The sequence below is a fragment of the Lonchura striata genome, chromosome 18, assembly GCF_050655825.1.
Source record: "Lonchura striata isolate lonStrDom1 chromosome 18, ASM5065582v1, whole genome shotgun sequence".
In the NCBI taxonomy this organism is placed as follows: domain Eukaryota; kingdom Metazoa; phylum Chordata; class Aves; order Passeriformes; family Estrildidae; genus Lonchura; species Lonchura striata.
The window spans coordinates 1,916,975-1,930,119 of NC_140720.1; positions in this window are offsets into that span (position 1 = coordinate 1,916,975).

Genomic DNA, 13,145 nt, shown 5'->3' on the forward strand with positions numbered 1-13,145 from the left:
TGCCCCGTCGCCTGCGCGGAGCTCCGCGGAGCCGCGGAGGGGCCCCCCGGCCACGCGTAGGGGCGCAGAGTGGAGAAGCTGAGGCTCCGGCTGCCTCCCACGAGGACGTCAGCGGAGAAATAGCTCCATCCTGCCGCCGGACCCCACGCGGAATCCGCGCGGGGCCGGAGCTGCGCCCCGGTTGAGGTGCAGGGGGGGGGGGGGGGCAGGGAGAAGGTGGGATGCAAACGAGAACAGAGCGGGGAAAGCAGCGCGGAGCGACCGCCGCCGCGGGGGAAGCGCCCGAACCCCCGCGCGTGGGTGAGCCGGGGCCAGGGCTACGGCCACTCGTGGGGGTCTTGGCCCGGAAGAAGTGAGACAGAGCTGCTCCAGCCGTGCGGGACGAGGCAGCGGTGAGCGGGACGGTACCCGGACAGTTCTTACCGTTGCCGAAGGGTGTCCGGAGATCTCCGCTCCCGGAGCCGGCGGCACTGCGGGGCCCCTCCCGCACAACCAGGCCACCGGCAGCTGGAGCTGAACCGGGACACGGGCACCCTTTCACGCACCCAGGGTCAACGGCAGGAGCTGCCTGGGCGCCCCACGGGCTCTCGGCCGGGTAGGGCCGCTCATCCCTGCGGATCCCGTCACCCACACAAGCCCGGGACCCGGTTCTGGGATCCCGGGACTCAGAACCGACACGTGGACAGCTCCGGAACGGCGAGAGCGTGTGCTGCCGCGGCAAACCCCGTTTCCGCCCATTTGACCCCAAACCATCCTCTCGGCTGCGGGGTCTACGCTCCTGCAGCCCGCACTCGTGCGATGAACTCCTCGGGGCTTAGAGGGCTGCTGGGGAGCAGAGTGCCCGGCTCCCCCCTCGGTTCTCGCTGTGTGAAGGATACCACGGCAGCAAGTTTTGCAACGAAACCAGAGGACTGGAGCCCCTCTCGGGGTCGCGCGTGGCGGCGGTGGGGCGAGTGCGCGTGTCCGAGTGCGGCTGAGCCGGGAGAACGGGGAGGCGAAGCGGACTTGGCTCCAACCCAATCGCCGGCACCATCGATCCCCGCATCGCAGCGGGGCAGTTCCCCGCGACTCCCGTGTGCTCTGATGGCCGTGCTTCAGAAGCTGCTCCGTCCCGCGGCCACCCGCGTCGAGGGCGACAGGATCCACCACAGCTCCCAGCCCGACCCGGGCCACGTCCCCGGGTGGCCGAGGATGCCGGTGTCCCTCAGAGACCCCTTTTAGCCACGGTCACGTCCCAGCGCGTCCCCATCTCCTGGGCGATACGAGCACGGCCCCCACTCTGGGACCGCGGGGAAAGAGCAAGTGAACCCCGAAAGAACTCCAAAGCTTGCCCGCCCTCGAAGCGATCCTCTGACCGGCTGGTCTTGGGGTCCCGGGAGAGGCATCCTGCAGCCCGGATACCGCCGCGCAGGGCAGAGCACGGCCCGGAGCCACTTTCCACGCGAGCTCCCTGCTTGCGTGGACACTCCCCGGCACACTCGGGGAGGCCAGTCCCGGATTCCCGGTCAGCCCAGCCGCCCGGTTCGGCTGCGGGTTTCTCCCGGTTCGGTTCCGTGCCCGAGCCGTGCAGGAAAATTGTTCTCTCCCCTGGTAGCTGAACGGAGCCGGGAGCAGCATCGACATTTCACTGTCCCACGGACCGGTACCGGGCTATGCCGTCGGCACAGCCTCGGGGGGCCGAGGACCCGGGACCCCTTGGCACCGCCGGCTCACGGTCCTATCCGAAACTGGGGGCTCAGCCCGGCCCCCGAGACGCTGCCTTTTCGTTTCCGAGCAGCTCGGGCACAACTGGGCAGACAGCGACCGGCTCCGACCTGCGGCACCGGTACCCCACAGCGACGCCGGGGTTGCTGGCGGGTAGCGCGGGGGGTATCCGGTCCGAGGACGGGAGATCTCGGGTGTGCCCATGCAGCGGCGACGCCAGCGACTCGTAAGACCCCAGAAATTCCCGTACGAGCGAGTTTTCGTGTCGAGGTGTTTGACATCGAATTCATGACTGAGCACGGCTACCCTGGCGACTCCGAAGGCGACGTGGCGACGGGAAGCAGCGTGCCCCCCTGGACACTGCTCAGGTCCGGCCGACGCCGGGGAGGGCACCGGCTACGGCTGCTGCCCTTTCTCCGGGGACCGAAGGGGGCTGGCGGAGCCGCGGAGGGATCTCGGCGTGGACGGACAAAGAGGGAGCGAGAGGATCCCTGCTTCGGGGACTCTACCGATCACCTGGGCAGAGGAACGTCTCTCCGCCCCTTCGATCGTTATTGCCTGGTTACTGAGGCTTTGGCCAGTCAGCGAAACGACCGCCCCGATGAGATACAGTTCAGCGCCCGTCCCGGTCGGGTCTCGCCGCCGCCCCGGGGACCGAACCGCACATCCTCCCCGGGGCAGTCGGTACTGGACCGGTACTGGACGGCAGAGGACCGTGGCGGCTAAGCCCCTCTGATGTTCCACGGCCCCGCCCGGGAAGCGGCGGGCACAGCCCGGCCGCGTCCCGACAGTGCCGCGCGGAAACGCTGCACTTCCCGGCGCGTCCCCGCCTGCCCGGTGAATTCCAGGTGCTTTCCATAGGTGGCACCGTCCTCCTGGAAATGGCGGCTGCGGCCTCAGCGCAACCGGCAGCGTTCCTGCCATCCCAGGGGGGCACTGCCGCCCCCTCCCCCCGGGCCGCCCCCCCGCACCGCCGGTTCGGCGAGGCGGAGCACCCGCAGGAGCCCCCGGGGCGAAGCGCGGGTTTTTTCCCCTCTGCGGTCCCCACGGAGGAGAGAAGCCGCCGTTTTCCCAGGAGCACAGACCCACGAACGCTGGGGAGTCTCCCGCATCGGTCTAGCTCGTGGGAGAGGCTCACGCGTGTCCTGCAGCCATCGGTTCTTGGGGCCGGCATGCCCTGAGCCCCCGCTCCGGCGGGACCGAACGGCGGAATCCCCGCACGGTTCCTTGCGGGGAGCGCCCCGACGGCAAAGCGCCCGCTCTCCGTTCTCCAGGCGTGCCGTCACATACCCGGAGCCGCTCGTCACCCCCGGTGCGGCAGCTCCCCGGGTCGCCTCGAACCGCCTGGGCGCGGAAAGTGCCGCTCAGGGGGGCGGCGGGCCGGGGGGCGTCGTTTATCGCCCGCTCCAGGCTCCGAGCACTCCGCATAAAAGATCTTTTGTTCCCGGGGGTTCTGAATTTGCTCATTATTTGTAGGCACATACACACGAGCTGTTTGCGGATGGGGAGAGGGAAGAACCGGCTCGAATACGGCGTGGGGCGAGGAAACGGGAATGTTCCGGGGGTATTCCAGCAAGGGCGTCTAGTCGGCGCGCCTCCGTGCCGCCGGCTGCTGACCGCGCAAGGACGGCAGAAGGACGGATCTGTCCCTGCAGCGGCCAAAGGAGTGTCACGAGTGGGCAATGGTCACGCGAGGGCCCCGCCAGGGCGGAACAGAACGCGGTGCGCGGCCCAACGGCTCCGGTGGCCACGGCCTCGCCGCGGGGGGAACTGAGCCGGGATGTGACAAATGAGACGAAGTGCGAATCGAGCCGCCCGGGGCTGCCGCTAACCCCGTCTTTCACCCCGTCCAGCTCTGTCCCGGCTCCGTCCCTGCCCGTCCCCGCTCGTTCCCACCGTCGTCGCCCGCTCGCGCGCAGCCCCGCGACTCCGCTTTTAACAAAAGCAATTAGAGGCGAAGCGCTGCTCATTTGCATTCCGCTTAATGACCGGCGCCGGCTTCCCCGGGGCGGGCGGGCTCCGGCGGCGGCGGCGGGCCCGGGCCCGGTGGGGCGGGGGGCGCGGCCCGGCCCCGCCCTCGCCGAGGCCCCGCCCCGGGCCCGCCCCCGGGCCAAGGTAGGCGCTGTATTTAGGTTCATGCCCTTATAAGGAGATGCGCGCGGCGCCCCGCGGACGGCGCGCACCATATAAGGCAGCGGCGCCGGGGCCCGGCTGAGCTGGTGAGCGCTGATTGGCCCGCCCGTATCGCAGCAACGGCCCGGCGGGGGGAGCGGCCCCGCGCCCCCCCGCCCCCGGCCGGGACCCCCGCGGGCGCCGAGCGCGCCCGCCCCGCTCCCACGGGACGCTCCCGCCGGGACCCCGCCTACCGTGCGACCCCCACCCCGCCCGGTGCCCCTGCCGCCTCGCTGCTCCTTCCCGACCCGGGCTCCCGACCTGCCGTCTCGCCACGGGTCTTCCGTGGACACCGACGGCACTTGGGAGCCCACGACGCTCCCGAAGTGCGGCGGGACCACCAGTCCTCTGTCTCCGTAACGCGGGGTACGGAGGAAGCAGACCGTACCTGCCCCACTTACGACAGAGCACCCGGAGGGACCGCGGGCTAAGACAGCCGGCGGGACGGGGCGGTCCCGTTGCTCCGCTGAGCGGGACTTTGCGTGGTCGAGGGGCGAACGGGCCCCGCCGCTGCACGGACTGGGGTGACCCCGGTCTGAGGCACAAAGATCGGGGGACTCTGCGGAGGAGGGCGGCCGGGGGGGCAACGCTGGGCAAGGTATTCGCAGAAGGCAGCGGCGCCCTTTGCACCGTGCGCGGCGCGGACGGCGGCTTCCGCGCACGCGGGCGCCACCCGTGATGCGCGCACCCACGGCGCGGCAAAGCGCCTTCAGTGCCCAGCCGCCACGGTGCGGACTGGCCGCGGGGAAAGGTTCTCCCACTCTCCGGTGGGGAAAGGACTACCCCATCTCGGCTCCCATAATCCCATTTTCGGGACATCCCCTCACCCCACAGACACCCGCGAAAACCACCGGCGAGGAGGGAACCTCCGGCAGCGCAGGCGACAGCCGCGCACCCACGCGTGTCCGCTCTTGCCCTGCGGGCAGGCTCCGGGGGGACGCCGCCGTGACGGGCGGGGGGGGGCGACGCGGTGCGGCGACACCGGGTCGAGTTTTCGTTGCGGCTTCGCCGCGGAGCCGATGAGTGGCCATGTCGTAGCCGCACGGTACCGCGTGCCTGCGGCCCGATTATTTTTCTATATTTTATTTTTATTTTATTTAAAACCGAAAGCAAAACCGCGTGCTGCGAGAGCGGCTTCGGGGCTGATGCTTCTCCGGCTTGTCGGGCTGCGGGGGATGACCGGCCGCCCCTCCGCCGCGCCCCCCGGGACTCGGAGTCGCCGCTGCTTTGGCGGGCACCGGGCGGGGGCTGCGGGCACGTGCAATGCGGTACGGGCCGGGCGCGCTCGGGGGAGGCTGCCCCGCGCCCCCAGCACGCCGCAGGTGAGGCCACACACCGGGCACCGCGGGCTCTGCTCCGGTCTCGCCGCCCTGCGGGACCTCCGACCGTGCCCTGCGCCGCCTGCCCCGGTGCTCCCCAGGGGGATGGGGGGCGACGGGGAGGGCTGCGCCGCTTCCTCGCCGTCCCCCCCACCGTGGCAGGCTTCAGCGGGCTCCGCCGAGCAGCCATTTTCTGCAGCTGCTTCTCCGCCAGAGTTCAGCCGGGCGGCGGGACCAGGCGACGGCACAGCCCAGGGTATCCCCGCCCCGCTGCCCTCCGCCGGGACGGGCGCCCCGAGCCCGGGCGGGCGGGGCCGGGGGTGGCCGGGCTACGCCGCAGGGCTCGCCGTGACAATCCCACCCTTTCCCCGCCATTTTGTTACCGTGCTGGCGTTTTCCCAAAGCAGAGACTGAGCGGGAGCCTTGGGAACGGGCCCCCGTTGTGCCGGGGCGGACGCCCCCCGCGACCCGTGTCCCCGTTCCCTCCCACCCCCGCCGCGCCGCACCTGGCAGCGGGGCTGGTCCCGGGATGCGCGGCCACCGCCGGCACCTTCCCACCGGGATCGCCTCTCTCCACTTCTCGCCCCGCGCCCGCAGCACCCGAGGGTCGTGACTGCCCCAGTCCGTGCAGGACCCTGTCCCGTGGGGCTGGCACCGAGTCCCGGGCCTCTGGCCCCAAGAGGAGGTTGCCGGAGCGCGGTCCCGGCTTCCCTTCCCGATGGACCGGGGACGCGGGGCTGGTCACTGCCTTCCGCCCACCCCATGGGCAGCACAAGTGCCCTGACGGCCGAGGGGACAGTTCCATCGGGGAGGGTCCGTCGCGGGGCCGTGCCGCCCGGCAAAGCACCCTTCAGCCTTGCCCGGTCTCGGTGGCGGTCCCGGCTCTCCGCGGGACCAACCCAGGCTCCCTCGCGGGAAACCTGTGGGGACAGTGGTCCGCCCACGCGAGGCCGGGCACCCCGTCGGGGCTTACGGCATGGCCAGACCTCCGAGGAGGGTGGCAGGGGAACGGAGGGAGGTGGCCGGGACGAACCGCGGAACAGCACTGGCGGCGCGGGGACGGGCGGGCGGGACACCGAATGCCCCGACGGGGGGGGCCGGTCCCTCCTCCCGCGCGGGGTTGATGAGCGCCGGGTTGACACCAACCACAGAACCCCGCCGGTGGGTGCACGCCCCTCTCCCACGGCTGCATTCCCGGCTCGGGGGAGGCGGTCGGATGTGACACTACGCGGGGGACCTCGGCGCGGCGACGACGGATGTCCCGTGCGAGTGGGAGCGGAGTGCGGCGGGGCCGGTGCGTGCCCCGGGCTGCGCCTCCGGAGCCGAACGGCGGCGGAGGGCGGAGAAGGAGCGGTGAAGGAGGGGGCTCCTGCAGTGCTGCAATGCAGCGCCGCGCCGAGCCCGCCGGCCCGGCCGCGCTCCGCCGCCCGTCACTGCGGCAATGCGGATGGAAGCCCCGCCCGGGCTGGGCCGAACCGGTCCGGGCATCCCCTGCCTTGTCGGGACGCACCCTGCCCCAGACGCGCCGCGCTGCCGCTCTGCCCCGCTTCCTCGGCCACGTTTCGTTTTTCTCCTGCCCCTGCCGGGACCGCGGGACGTTTCCTCCCGCGGCGGGACGCAGCCGGCTTGTGTCCCCAGGACCTCCCGGTCACCCTGTGTTTGGGGGGCTCGGCGGGACCCTCATCCTCCCTCCGGCGTGGAACGCCGGCGGACGCCGCCAGCAGCCACCCTGGGGCCCCCTCCAGCACCCCGGCTTCTCTCTGCGTCTCCCCTCGACGCCGGGACTTGCGAAGCCCCCGGTGCTGCACCCACTCGGGGCGGATCCCTGGTCTCTGCCCTGCCTCCGTTCCAACTTCTCCCGGGAGAATCTCTCTCCTCCCTACCTATCCTCTGCGCCCCCCACGGTCTCTGTGTCCCCATCTCTCCTTGTCCCCGCTGATCCCTCTGCTCAGTCCAGCAGCAAATAGCGCTGCGGGGCTCCAGGCGGGGTGGAGGTCCCACCTCGACTTCGCTTCCCCGCGGCTGCCATCAGACACTCGGAATCGCAGCACCGCGGCCGCTCGTGGGAGCTCCCGGTGAGGGGGAGCCCCGCGCCGCAACCGCCTCTCCCCCCTTCCCGAGGTGCCCGTGTGTGGTGATGCGCGGGCAGCGCCCTGCTGAGAAGGGATAATTCAGCTTGTAACAGCCACTGATAAAGGCTCAAACCCAGCAGGGCACGGCGGACCATGAGGTGCATAAAATATCGGAGCTTAAGACTGGGAGGGCCACTACAGCCCCCCACTGCCCGCCGCTGTCCCACAGGCTCTGGATCACTCCCCTCTCTGTTCGGCTTTTGCCGCAGCAACCTGAGGCTGGATCCAGGAATTCTCTCCCAGCCATGCCAGGCAAACAGGGTTCTGCCCTCCCACCTGGATTTTTTCTTCTGACGCGGTGAAAATGGCACCGCATTCCAGCTCCAGCTCCTGCTGGTGCGGACTCAGCCGCTGGATCCTGCCATGTCTGCATTTACTGGATGAAAGCTCAGCTGAGCCCCTGAATTTCTTCCCTGAGAGAACTTTACGGGCTAATCAAGATGTCCTTAACCTTCCCTTCGGGAGGCCGGCCACCCCCGCGGCTCACTCTGGGCTCCCCGCGGCCCCGCTATCCCTCCGTCTCTCCCCGACTCCTCTCCAATATTTCAATGTCTCTTCTCAGCTACCGGAGGCTGTTCCACGCGAAAGCGGGCTCACCAGTGCCACACACCGAGCAGTACCGCCGCCCCGCTCTGCCTTCGGTCCCCTGTACACGCGGGGAGCCCTCACCGGCGGCTGTGCCGCCCCTGTCCCTGTGCCCGTCCCCGTCCCTCTCCGAGTGCCACAGCTCCCGCCGGCACCGAGAGAGCGGCGGCACGCGGCGGTGCCCGCCGCGGAGCTTCCTTCGGATCTCCTCGGCCGGTGCAGAATGCGTCCGGGGCAGAGCGGCCCCTGACCGCAAACCGGGTGCTGGCTGGGGGCCTCCGACCTCCGATCAGCTTCAGCCCTGGCTCCTCGGCTCCTCCTGCCATGGCTCCTCTCAGGGAGCAGGGAAACGGAGACGCTTCGGGAGCGCTTTGAGAGCTCGCCCTGCCCCGGCGGGGGAAGGTCCCGGGACCCGCCAGGGGCGGCTGAGCCCCTCAGCCCCGCACCAAGCGGCTGCCGGGCTGGTTTTCTGCAGCAGCCCCCGCTCATCGCAGCCCCTTCTGTGACCGAGCCCCTCGCAGGACGTGGTCCCACGCACCCCCACGCAGGTTCCCCGCCCCGTGGAACTCCAGCTCTCAGCGGGCTGTGCTGAGCCCCCGGCCGGCCGCTCGTAGCCCACGGCCACGGGGGTGCTGCTGTTCACGGTCCCTGTGCCTGCCCCCAGCTCTGCGTCCTGATGTCCCAGCAGCTGGGACGTGGCACCAGCGGCCATTCTCAGTCACGGGGACCGTGGGCGGCGAGGGGGGAGAGGCACGGGGCAAAGGCAGGAGGAAAGAAAGCAAAGTTAAATTTGCCAGCCCAAGAGTAGGGAGACAATGCCACGACCGAGACTTATTTGTCACATAGTCAGGCATGAGATGGAAGGAATTCATTCCTGTGATAATGCCCGTCCCTGCTCAGCCGCTGCTGCTGAACCACAAATTGCTGCTTGCAGCACAAAATATGGAAATAGAATATATCAGATTAGACGCCTTCTTGTTGGGGCTCTGCTCTAGGAGTTATTTCTAAGTCCGGAGAGTTAAAGCATCTTCAAGTAGCAGAGCATCAAACCCTGAGAAAGTGGGTCTGCTTCAGGTGGCGGAGCTACAAAAGGAAAACCATCAGGAAATCGGCTACCGCGGAGCCAGTGAAAGATTTTTCAAAGCAGAGAGAGAGAGAGACACCCAGGGAAGGCTCTTCCCACCTCAGGTTAAAAATGGCTCAGGGTCAGGTTGAGCCCTTAAACTCGAGATAAGGCATCGTTCCACCAGCCGCCGGGGAGAGGGGTGGCACCGCTGATGTCCGACCACCGGAGCCTCTTCTCTGCACAACCCACCGCGAATCGCCTGGTTTGTCTATTGCTGGTGACTTCATGTGCCAAAAGAACACAGGCGGAAGGAGGACAGTGTCACGGCTGGATCCAGTGCACATTCCTGATGCTAAAATGACAGCCTGGCTTGCATCGCACGGCGAATGGGTGGGTGCAGCGGGGACAACGGTTCAGCCTTCATTTTCCAACCGTGTGGAAATAGTAACGTGTGAAAATTAACGTTTCCAAGCATATGTGAATATTACCATTTATTTTGTGTTTTGAGACGCTTCGGTGGCTCCTTGATACCGAGCAAACTTCCCCTCCCCTAACCTTGTATTTGCTATTAATAAGAATGTGACGCTCCATTGTTTTTTAATTTCCGACAAAATATAAAATATTTCTTCCCAAGCAGCTCCCCGAACTTGAGGAGCCCATTCCCCTCAGAGGCACCGGCAGTGGGAAGGGGCATCCGGCTCCGGGGTGCAGGAGATGGGGTGGCACCAGGTCAGGGACCCAGAAATTCAGAGGGGGAACTCTCCTAACCCTCATCTTCTGAAACACCATGCCCAGTCTATCACAAAGGGCATTTTCCGGGGGTCGGGACCGCTCTCCCCAACGCCGGGGCCGAGGGCTGCCCGCCCCTCTGCCGCTCTCCGCGCTCCCCGGCGCGGTTTGCCGCCCCTTTCCCGGCGTGCCGCCCGGGACGAGCCCTTTCCGCACGGCACAGCCCACGCCCGGCGTGGCCATTTTAGCCCGCGCTCGCCCTCGCCGCTGCCGCAGCCCCGCTCGCCGCCCCCGCCGCTTCCCCGCTCTCTCCAGCGGCTGCGAACGGGTCTCGCCCCGGGGCTGGCGTGACACGGTTCCGCGCAACATCCCCCGGCGCAGCCCGGTCCCACCGGCTGCCCCCGGGCTGAGCGCTCTCCCCCCGCCGGCGGCGGCACCGGGCGGGCGGGAGACGCTGAGCCCTAAATTGCTGTTCGCAGCTCTGGGAGCTGCCCCCGGGCTGGAGCCAAGGGATAGCGTGTGACATTTGAGTCATCCTGATTTTCCTATTCTTGTGTTTCATAAACGAAGTGACACCTTCCCCTGCTGGGCATCAGGGAAGGGGGCAAACCCGGAATCCCTGAGCCCTTTCCTGGCGCAGGTTGTTCCCTCTGTGGCTCATTTCACAGCCATTACCCAACACCACCATCCCTTGTCCTTGACATCCCAGACTCATCCCTGCTGAAGACAATGACGAAGCACCCGGGGGCTTCCCGATTCTCAAACACGAAAAATTCCCAACCAGAATATCTTGCTCAGCATAGTCTTGATATCGAAATTAAATATACCTTTATTAAAGCTTCAATCAGCTCAGACCCTCCATCCAGGCTTCTGTTCATGCATTTTCTAATACTATCCAAGTCCTGGCTGCTACAGCACAGCAACAACACCTCTGAAAGGTTTAGGTTATCCCCTTTCTCACCTCAAACTAAGACCTTCTGAGTGAAGCAGCTATTCCTTCTATGCTACGGAAGCTGTGTCCACATTCAAGCCATAGCAATGCATAAACTCCCTGGAAAACGGGAGTGTGGCCATGCCCCACTTCTCAGGAGCTTCCTGGGACAGAGCCCGCAGCGCTGGCCAAGCTCAGCCTCGCTGACTTGGCTGGGTCAGTTCCTGTCCCCTCACCTGGTGCTAGCACCATTTGGGTGCTGCTGTTTGACAGGGCTCTTGGAGGGTTTGGGGACCCTGGAGGGGTTGGAAATCCTGGAGGGTTTGGCAGTCGGCGATCGAATTTCCTCTCTCCCCACCCTGGAAGCGCAGGGCCCGCTGCCAGCAGGGCAGCCAGGGACGGCACAGCCCGGCGTGCCCCAGCCCCGGCTCCCGGGACCCAGGGCGCTTCCTGCTGTGTCACACAGCGTGTTTTATGTGCCTGCTCCTTCGATAAAAATAAATCTTCGTGTTTGCAGTTTGCTTTAAACTACAGCAAGGTGTCAGCTGAACTGACGGTTCCTCTGAGAAACGACCTCAGGAGGTGCTGGCAAATGGCTCTGGGGTGAGCCTGGGATCTCGCCCTGACACGGGAGGCACCGGCGGCTCCCAGCCCGCAGGGAGGAGACCCCGGCCACCCTCAGCCCTGCTGGGGCCTGGCCCAAATTTCCATCATTGCAGAGACCCTCATTTCTCTCCCGTTTGCACCCAAAGGTCTGTCCTGCAGAGACAGCCCTTCAGTCTCCTCCAGTCTCCATATGCTGGCACAGATCCAGGGATGGCTCCCATGAGCAGCTGCACCTCCCGTCCCTCCTCCCTTCCCAATCCCTATTCCAACCCACCAACAACTTCTTTCCCTTCTCTGGCAGGCTGCACACACCTGACCACAGCCACCTCTGGCCCTCTCTCAAGTCCCCCATCTTGTCCCCCTCTCCTGTCACTCCCTGCAGCAACCAAGGGGGTCCCTACTGGGGAGTGCAGTGAGGGGGCCCTGGGAGCTCGGCCCCCATCTCCATCCAACCCCTTGCTCACAGAGCAGCTCTCCCTTGCTGCTGCCTGAGGCTGGGCCATGCCACAGGTCTTGGCTAGGTCAGACAGTGCTGCCCCAGCCCCATCCTGAGTGTGTGAGATGCTTCAATTTGCCTGCAATGGGATAATCTCCAGCTCAGGGTGCAGCAGGAGCTGTCCCAGGCACAGGGGATCATCAAGAGCCACTCCACAAGGCTCTGGAAGCACCTGGAGATGGTCTGGGCTGTTCTGCCTCTGTGCAGCTGCCTTCCTCTTCTGGTGCAAACGTAAACAGAGCTGTGTCCTTCTGGCCACCTCTGACAGATCTCACATGAATCTGGGCTGAGTCCAAATGATCTTATCTGTGGAGAGACTGAGAATTTCCTACTACCAGGCCTTTTTTGACTGCTCAAACCAGAGGCAGCTCTGTGGGATGGGGGAGATAATGGAGTTTAGGGCTGGGCTGAAGTGGGGGAGCCCCCTCTCCATCCTCTTGCCAGTTGTCCCAGTTTGGTTAGAGGGCTGCACCTCCCATAGCTGCTGTCCCACACACAGGGGCACCAACCCCAGACAAAATCTAGTAAACCCCCCCACTGGCAGCTGGATCAGCCCCACAGATCCAGTTTTAGGTAAAATTGTTTATAGCAGCTGTGTATGGCTGTGCTCAAAGGGACAGGCAGAGGAAAAATACAACCCAAGCAGTGCCTTTCCTCCCAAAATGTGGCCATGAATGCTTTACCTTGTGGCTGACTTCTCCAATAGGGGATGGCTGCTGAGATCACCACATGCAGCAAAGTCACACCCACGCCTCCTGACACGGCACAGCAACACCAGAGAAGAATGGGAAAATAAAGGAAAAATCTCACAAAATACACACAACGGATGCATGGAAGAGCTGCCCCCACCCCATATATGAGCAAAAGCACTGAGTGCCCTAACTGCCACTGTATACACCCACCCCCATCTTCTGCCCTTCTTGAGGAGAAGCTCCTCTCCCATTCCCAGTCTGGACCTGAAGTCTGGATCCATTCTCAGACTGGACCTCCCAGTTGCCACAAGACTGATTCTCATCCTGATTAAACCACATCAGCTCTGTTTTGTGCTTATTGAACATCCTTCTTCATTACAGCATCCTCACGCCATGGAGGGAGCCCTTCCACACAGCCCTGGGGCTAACATTACCACCGTGCCAGGTCATTGCCTGGGGATGGTGTTTCCATCACTTTCCATGGAGCAGGGATCCCACTGACACCTCCTGAAATCACACAGGGCCACGGCAGCTGCTGGAGATGGAGCTGGATCCCAGCGTGGTGCCGGTGCTGACGCTGGTATCACCGTGGCGAGGGGAGAACTGGCAAGGATCAGCTCAGAGCTGCAGCCCCTCCCTGTGCCCGGCCGTGGATCCATCAGGCCCTTTCAGAAGGGCTCAAAGACGAACACAAATTCTCCTTTTACATCAGC